We start from the raw sequence: 9,843 nt of genomic DNA, 5'->3' as shown, positions 1-9,843 counted from the left end.
ATGTAGCACAAGCACTTGTCCACATGTCGGTGGTGAAGTGGACCTTCCTAGTAACTGCGTTGGCCCGGGCACTGGTGATGTTATGGTTCACATGCTTGTGTAAGGCGGGGATGGAATACCAAGAAAAATATTGAGGCTGGGGACCGAGTACCGAGGTACAGACGTTGCCATCAAGCTGCAGAAAGCCTCAATGTCCACAAGCCTAAGCGGCAACATTTCCAGGGCAAAAACACTGTAAATATGTCCATTTAGTGTTTGGGCCGGTGGGTGAGGGGCTGATTATTTCCGCTTGCATTCCAAGACCTGGGGTAGAGACTGCTGACCGCTGTGCTAGGACGAAGAACTAGACGTGGTTGCTGATAATGGTTGCAAATGTGCAAGACAGAGGAGTCTGTGCCTGCTGTATCTTGGACAGGGGATTGGCTAGCTTGTAGCACGGGAGAAGAGGCAGTGGTGTCACCAGCAGACTCTGATTGTGGACCAGGTGTTTGGTCCACCTAGTCATGTGATTTGATGGCATGTTCCTGAGCATGCTGCTGGTGGTCAGGCTGGTTGAGGTTAGGACCCTGCTGATATTGGTACAGCACAGGTTGCAAATGTTTTCTTGTCTTCTGCATTTTCTGTATTACAGTGCCATACTGGGGAACATCTAACCCTTCACCTGGGATCTTGCCCCGTGTGGGTCCTTTGGGGAACAGTTGTCCACCTTCTTTCTTTAACCCCCCATTGACTCTTGCTGCCTGTTTCAGTGCTGCAGATCCCTCCCTCTCTGCGCTGCTGTCGTTGCTCTTGTCAGGTTGGGTCAGTGACTTCATCATCCACCACCTCGTCTTCCACTTCCACATTCTGTTCCTCCTGGCTTCTAGATTTAATATGACTTGTTGGCAACTGTGTCTCATTATCACCAACCTCTTGAGATGGTAATTGCCATTCCCCACCCTCACCTTCTTCTGACTTTGGCTGCTGAAATATTTGGGCATTACCGCACATGATCTCCTAATGTGCCTCTTGAAAGGTGTAGGGTGAGAGGCTAGAAGAAGCCATAAATGGAACAGTGAAGAGCTCCTCATAGTGTCCACGTGTGGGGGCCTTTGTCTCCTGGGACTCATCATGGTGGGAAGAAGAAGGATCAGGGTGTGGATTATGAGGCCTGACTCTTGACTAGTAAGACTGGACTGTGTGGAAGACCGGGTGGTGCTGGTACATAGAATGGAAGCATTATCTGCCATCCAGCCCACAACATGCTTGCACTGTTCTGGCTTCAAAAGTGGTGTCCGGTGCCCCCTACAAAGTGAGACAGAAGGCTAGGTCTGGATAATCCGAGAGTTACTTAGTGGAAGGACAACGGCAGGCAACGTGTTCACACTGCACAGAGAGGCCACACCACCCTGGGAAGGATGAGGCTTTGGGGATTGCAGAGCTGCCCGCTTCCATTGTGATCGCTCCTACCACAATTACAGACACCCTCCAGCCTTAGGCTATGTGCCCACGGGACTCTGTATCTGCGGATTTTTCTTCATCAAAATCCGCAGCTTTCCCCCGGAATCCGCACCTTTTCATAGGTGGCGAATTTTGACGCAGATTTGATGTGGATTTGACTCGGATTTTGTTGCGGATTTTGCGATTTTTTTTTTTTTTTTTTAATTCAATTGAATTGGCAAAATCCACACGAAAATCTGCAACAATAATTGACATGCTGCGGATTTTTCTGCACGAAAATCCGCACGATTTCCGCTGCGGAAAAATCCGCAGCGTGGGCACAGCATTTCCCAAATGCCATAGAAATGGCTGGGGAGTAGCTGTGCTGCAGATTTCTTGAAAATCCGTGGCTTTTCCGCGAGAAATCCACGCATTTTCCGCAGCGTGGGCACATAGCCTTAGAAATTGTGTCATTGTAGCTCAGCTCCACTGTTTCAGTCAAAACAATGAAGTCACAGGGGCTGCGGCCAGGCCCAGAAGTGAAGGGACCCCAGGGACCAGCATTATCTTCAACTGTCAGCCATTGACTCTCTGCTCCACCACTGACCACAGAGGCCAACGCCAGAGAACGGCAGTGTCACGTGGAGCGAGTACCTGCGCTGTGCTGCCTGCGCAGAGCAAGAAACCCACCGCTGCTTCTTTATTAATTTACTAATTAGTGTTGTACACAAAAAGGGGCGTTATTATTGTATGGAGGCACAACAGAAGAATGTTAATTTTTTTGAGGGGTACAAGTGTCATTACTATTGTAACTGTAACGGATGTGTGAAAGCAGCCTTACCACTGTATGGAGGCACCAAGGGAGTCTCTACTATTGAATAGGGACATTTCTACTATAAAGAGGGCACAAAATGAGACACTACTACTGTGTGGGGGACACAAATGGAAGTCATTACTACTATACAGGTAGCTTAAAAGGGAACATTACTACTGTATGGGGGGCACAATGGGGGTTTTAAAACTTACAATGAAGTGACCTGTAGTGGCTGATTCACAATGCGGCGAGGTGACCTCTAGTGGTGGATTTACAATGAGGCGACCTCTAGTGATGAAATTACAATGCAGCGTCCTCCAGTGGTGGATTCACAATAAGGAGACCTCTAGTGGTGGATTTAGAATGCAGTGTCCTCTAGTGGTGGAGTCACAATGAGGCGACCTCTAGAGGTGGATTTACAATGAGGAGACCTCTAGTGGTGGAGTCACAATGAGGCGACCTCTAGAGGTGGATCTACAATGCAGCGTCCTCTAGTGGTGGATTTACAATGAGGTGACCTCTAGTGGTGGATTTACAATAAGGCGACCTCTAGAGGTGGATCTACAATGAGGCGACCTCTAGAGGTGGATCTACAATGAGGTGACCTCTAGAGGTGGATTTACAATGAGGCGACCTCTAGAGGTGGATCTACAATGAGGTGACCTCTAGAGGTGGATTTACAATGAGGTGACCTCTAGAGGTGGATTTACAATGAGGTGACCTCTAGAGGTGGATCTACAATGAGGTGACCTCTAGTGGTGGATTTACAATGAGGCGACCTCTAGAGGTGGATCTACAATGAGGCGACCTCTAGTGGTGGATCTACAATGAGGCGACCTCTAGTGGTGGATTTACAATGAGGCGACCTCTAGTGGTGGATCTACAATGAGGAGACCTCTAGTGGTGGATTTACAATGAGGTGACCTCTAGTGGTGGATTTACAATGAGGCGACCTCTAGTGGTGGATCTACAATGAGGAGACCTCTAGTGGTGGATTTACAATGAGGTGACCTCTAGTGGTGGATTTACAATGAGGCGACCTCTAGTGGTGGATTTACAATGCAGCGTCCTCTAGTGGTGGAGTCACAATGAGGCGACCTCTAGTGGTGGATCTACAATGAGGAGACCTCTAGTGGTGGATTTACAATGAGGTGACCTCTAGTGGTGGATTTACAATGAGGTGACCTCTAGTGGTGGATTTACAATGAGGCGACCTCTAGTGGTGGATCTACAATGAGGAGACCTCTAGTGGTGGATTTACAATGAGGCGACCTCTAGTGGTGGATCTACAATGAGGAGACCTCTAGTGGTGGATTTACAATGAGGTGACCTCTAGTGGTGGATCTACAATGAGGAGACCTCTAGTGGTGGATTTACAATGAGGCGACCTCTAGTGGTGGATTTACAATGAGGTGACCTCTAGTGGTGGATTTACAATGAGGTGACCTCTAGTGGTGGATTTACAATGAGGCGACCTCTAGTGGTGGATTTACAATGCAGCGTCCTCTAGTGGTGGAGTCACAATGAGGCGACCTCTAGTGGTGGATCTACAATGAGGAGACCTCTAGTGGTGGATTTACAATGAGGTGACCTCTAGTGGTGGATCTACAATGAGGCGACCTCTAGTGGTGGATTTACAATGAAGCGACCTCTAGTGGTGGATTTACAATGAAGCGACCTCTAGTGGTGGATTTACAATGCAGCGTCCTCTAGTGGTGGATTTACAAGGCAGCATCCTCTAGTGGTGGATTCACAATGAGGCGACCTCTAGTGATGGATTTACAATGCAGCGTCCTCCAGTGGTGGATTCACAATGAGGAGACTTCTAGTGGGGGATTTACAATGAGACGACCTCTAGTGGGGGATTTACAATGAGACGACCTCTAGTGGGGGATTTACAATGAGACGACCTCTAGTGGTGGATTCACAATGATGCGACCTCTAGTGGTGGTGGATTTGCAATGCAGCGTCCTCTAGTGGTGGATTTAGAATGAGGCGACCTCTAGTGGTGGATTTACAATGCAGCGTCCTCTAGTGGTGGAGTCACAATGAGGCGACCTCTAGTGGTGGTGGATTTGCAATGCAGCGTCCTCTAGTGGTGGATTTGCAATGCAGCGTCCTCTAGTGGTGGATTTACAATGCAGCGTCCTCTAGTGGTGGATTTAGAATGAGGCGACCTCTAGTGGTGGATTTAGTATGAGGCGACCTCTAGTGGTGGATTTACAATGCAGCGTCCTCTAGTGGTGGATTTGCAATGCAGCGTCCTCTAGTGGTGGATTTACAATGCAGCGTCCTCTAGTGGTGGATTTAGAATGAGGCGACCTCTAGTGGTGGATTTGCAATGCAGCGTCCTCTAGTGGTGGATTTGCAATGCAGCGTCCTCTAGTGGTGGATTTGCAATGCAGCGTCCTCTAGTGGTTGTCTTAGAGCACCACTTTAGTTATTAGAACTGACCCCCATAGGTGCAGCCGCACGTTCGCGTCTCGTCTCCATTCGCCCTCCTATGATTGTCTTCATAATAATCCCGCGCTCCTCGTCTCGCGTCTCCGCAGTAATCTCACAATAAGTCCCCGTCATAATCATCCAGAAGATTTCAACCAAATCAAAATAATAAAGCATTTAATCTGAGGAAATTCAATTCTTCTGCCGCTTCTAATCCTGATAATGCGCCTGATCCCGAGTTTATTTGTTTTTATTTAATCTGAAGACAATAAAGAATAAATCACTTGTATTTGTGACTATGAGGAGCGCGGCGAGCGTCATTTATACAGGCGTGATTGTAATATACTGTCAGTAACAGCAACATAATCAAGTGAAGCCCGGAGGACGGCGAGACACGTGCCGGGAACACACCCAGGGCCGGCATCAATCCTCCCCCAAACCATCGTCAGAGCAGCCGCGGTCTTCGATATTGATGGCCGTTCCCTAGCACACGCCATCAATAATAAATGAGTGGCGTTCTTACCCCGGGCACCAGCACTGATCAGCTGATACCAGAGTCCATAGTGTGCGGGCGCTGTGCTGTTCCAGCTCTGTACACCATGTATAACCTCCATCCGAGAGACTAAAGTATCAGCTGATACCAGAGTCCATAGTGTGCGGGCGCTGTGCTGTTCCAGCTCTGTACACCATGTATAACCTCCATCCGAGAGACTAAAGTATCAGCTGATACCAGAGGTCCATAGTGTGCGGGCGCTGTGCTGTTCCAGCTCTATACACCATGTATAACCTCCATCCGAGAGACTAAAGTATCAGCTGATACCAGAGGCCCATAGTGTGCGGGCGCTGTGCTGTTCCAGCTCTATACACCATGTATAACCTCCATCCGAGAGACTAAAGTATCAGCTGATACCAGAGGTCCATAGTGTGCGGGCGCTGTGCTGTTCCAGCTCTATACACCATGTATAACCTCCATCCGAGAGACTAAAGTATCAGCTGATACCAGAGGCCCATAGTGTGCGGGCGCTGTGCTGTTCCAGCTCTATACACCATGTATAACCGCCATCCGAGAGACTAAAGTATCAGCTGATATCAGAGGTCCATAGTGTGCGGGCGCTGTGCTGTTCCAGCTTTATACACCATGTACACCCACCATCCGTGAAACTAAAGTATCAGCTGATACCAGAGGCCCATAGTGTGCGGGCGCTGTGCTGTTCCAGCTCTGTACACCATGTATAACCTCCATCCGAGAGACTAAAGTATCAGCTGATACCAGAGGCCCATAGTGTGCGGGCGCTGTGCTGTTCCAGCTCTGTACACCATGTATAACCTCCATCCGAGAGACTAAAGTATCAGCTGATACCAGAGGTCCATAGTGTGCGGGCGCTGTGCTGTTCCAGCTCTGTACACCATGTATAACCGCCATCCGAGAGACTAAAGTACCAGCTGATACCAGAGTCCATAGTGTGCGGGCGCTGTGCTGTTCCAGCTCTATACACCATGTATAACCGCCATCCGAGAGACTAAAGTATCAGCTGATACCAGGGTCCATAGTGTGCGGGCGCTGTGCTGTTCCAGCTCTGTACACCATGTATAACCGCCATCCGAGAGACTAAAGTATCAGCTGATACCAGGGTCCATAGTGTGCGGGCGCTGTGCTGTTCCAGCTCTGTACACCATGTATAACCGCCATCCGAGAGACTAAAGTACCAGCTGATACCAGAGTCCATAGTGTGCGGGCGCTGTGCTGTTCCAGCTCTGTACACCATGTATAACCGCCATCCGTGAGACTAAAGTATCAGCTGATACCAGAGGTCCATAGTGTGCGGGCGCTGTGCTGTTCCAGCTCTATACACCATGTATAACCGCCATCCGTGAGACTAAAGTATCAGCTGATACCAGAGTCCATAGTGTGCGGGCGCTGTGCTGTTCCAGCTCTATACACCATGTATAACCGCCATCCGAGAGACTAAAGTATCAGCTGATACCAGGGTCCATAGTGTGCGGGCGCTGTGCTGTTCCAGCTCTGTACACCATGTATAACCGCCATCCGAGAGACTAAAGTATCAGCTGATACCAGGGTCCATAGTGTGCGGGCGCTGTGCTGTTCCAGCTCTGTACACCATGTATAACCGCCATCCGAGAGACTAAAGTACCAGCTGATACCAGAGTCCATAGTGTGCGGGCGCTGTGCTGTTCCAGCTCTGTACACCATGTATAACCGCCATCCGTGAGACTAAAGTATCAGCTGATACCAGAGGTCCATAGTGTGCGGGCGCTGTGCTGTTCCAGCTCTGTACACCATGTATAACCGCCATCCGTGAGACTAAAGTATCAGCTGATACCAGAGGTCCATAGTGTGCGGGCGCTGTGCTGTTCCAGCTCTGTACACCATGTATAACCGCCATCCGTGAGACTAAAGTATCAGCTGATATCAGAGGTCCATAGTGTGCGGGCGCTGTGCTGTTCCAGCTCTGTACACCATGTATAACCGCCATCCGTGAGACTAAAGTATCAGCTGATACCAGAGGTCCATAGTGTGCGGGCGCTGTGCTGTTCCAGCTCTGTACACCATGTATAACCGCCATCCGTGAGACTAAAGTATCAGCTGATATCAGAGGTCCATAGTGTGCGGGCGCTGTGCTGTTCCAGCTCTGTACACCATGTATAACCGCCATCCGAGAGACTAAAGTACCAGCTGATACCAGAGGTCCATAGTGTGCGGGCGCTGTGCTGTTCAAGCTCTGTACACCATGTATAACCGCCATCCGAGAGACTAAAGTACCAGCTGATACCAGAGTCCATAGTGTGCGGGCGCTGTGCTGTTCCAGCTCTATACACCATGTATAACCGCCATCCGAGAGACTTAAGTATCAGCTGATACCAGGGTCCATAGTGTGCGGGCGCTGTGCTGTTCCAGCTCTGTACACCATGTATAACCGCCATCCGAGAGACTAAAGTACCAGCTGATACCAGAGTCCATAGTGTGCGGGCGCTGTGCTGTTCCAGCTCTGTACACCATGTATAACCGCCATCCGTGAGACTAAAGTATCAGCTGATACCAGAGGTCCATAGTGTGCGGGCGCTGTGCTGTTCCAGCTCTGTACACCATGTATAACCGCCATCCGTGAGACTAAAGTATCAGCTGATACCAGAGGTCCATAGTGTGCGGGCGCTGTGCTGTTCCAGCTCTGTACACCATGTATAACCGCCATCCGTGAGACTAAAGTATCAGCTGATACCAGAGGTCCATAGTGTGCGGGCGCTGTGCTGTTCCAGCTCTGTACACCATGTATAACCGCCATCCGTGAGACTAAAGTATCAGCTGATACCAGAGGTCCATAGTGTGCGGGCGCTGTGCTGTTCCAGCTCTGTACACCATGTATAACCGCCATCCGTGAGACTAAAGTATCAGCTGATACCAGAGGTCCATAGTGTGCGGGCGCTGTGCTGTTCCAGCTCTATACACCATGTATAACCGCCATCCGAGAGACTAAAGTATCAGCTGATACCAGAGGTCCATAGTGTGCGGGCGCTGTGCTGTTCCAGCTCTATACACCATGTATAACCGCCATCCGAGAGACTAAAGTATCAGCTGATACCAGAGGCCCATAGTGTGCGGGCGCTGTGCTGTTCCAGCTCTATGCACCATGTATAACCGCCATCCGAGAGACTAAAGTATCAGCTGATATCAGAGGCCCATAGTGTGCGGGCGCTGTGCTGTTCCAGCTCTATACACCATGTATAACCGCCATCCGAGAGACTAAAGTATCAGCTGATATCAGAGGCCCATAGTGTGCGGGCGCTGTGCTGTTCCAGCTCTATACACCATGTATAACCGCCATCCGAGAGACTAAAGTATCAGCTGATACCAGAGGCCCATAGTGTGCGGGCGCTGTGCTGTTCCAGCTCTATGCACCATGTATAACCGCCATCCGAGAGACTAAAGTATCAGCTGATATCAGAGGTCCATAGTGTGCGGGCGCTGTGCTGTTCCAGCTCTATGCACCATGTATAACCGCCATCCGAGAGACTAAAGTATCAGCTGATACCAGAGGCCCATAGTGTGCGGGCGCTGTGCTGTTCCAGCTCTATGCACCATGTATAACCGCCATCCGAGAGACTAAAGTATCAGCTGATACCAGAGGCCCATAGTGTGCGGGCGCTGTGCTGTTCCAGCTCTATACACCATGTATAACCGCCATCCGAGAGACTAAAGTATCAGCTGATATCAGAGGCCCATAGTGTGCGGGCGCTGTGCTGTTCCAGCTCTATACACCATGTATAACCGCCATCCGAGAGACTAAAGTATCAGCTGATACCAGAGGCCCATAGTGTGCGGGCGCTGTGCTGTTCCAGCTCTATACACCATGTATAACCGCCATCCGAGAGACTAAAGTATCAGCTGATACCAGAGGCCCATAGTGTGCGGGCCCTGTGCTGTTCCAGCTCTATGCACCATGTATAACCGCCATCCGAGAGACTAAAGTATCAGCTGATATCAGAGGCCCATAGTGTGCGGGCGCTGTGCTGTTCCAGCTCTATACACCATGTATAACCGCCATCCGAGAGACTAAAGTATCAGCTGATATCAGAGGCCCATAGTGTGCGGGCGCTGTGCTGTTCCAGCTCTATACACCATGTATAACCGCTATCCGAGAGACTAAAGTATCAGCTGATACCAGAGGCCCATAGTGTGCGGGCGCTGTGCTGTTCCAGCTCTATGCACCATGTGTAACCGCCATCCGAGAGACTAAAGTATCAGCTGATATCAGAGGTCCATAGTGTGCGGGCGCTGTGCTGTTCCAGCTCTATACACCATGTATAACCGCCATCCGAGAGACTAAAGTATCAGCTGATACCAGAGGCCCATAGTGTGCGGGCGCTGTGCTGTTCCAGCTCTATGCACCATGTATAACCACCATCCGAGAGACTAAAGTATCAGCTGATACCAGAGGCCCATAGTGTGCGGGCGCTGTGCTGTTCCAGCTCTATACACCATGTATAACCGCCATCCGTGACACTAAAGTATCAGCTGATACCAGAGGTCCATAGTGTGCGGGCTCTGTGCTGTTCCAGCTCTATACACCATGTAGACCCACCATCTGTGAGACTAAAGTATCAGCTGATATCAGAGGCCCATAGTGCGCGGGCGCTGTGCTGTTCCAGCT

This window comes from Anomaloglossus baeobatrachus, chromosome 3, assembly GCF_048569485.1.
Source record: "Anomaloglossus baeobatrachus isolate aAnoBae1 chromosome 3, aAnoBae1.hap1, whole genome shotgun sequence".
NCBI classification, from domain to species: Eukaryota; Metazoa; Chordata; class Amphibia; order Anura; family Aromobatidae; genus Anomaloglossus; species Anomaloglossus baeobatrachus.
The sequence above is the reverse complement of the archived record's forward strand: the minus strand, read 5'-3'. Positions refer to the sequence as shown.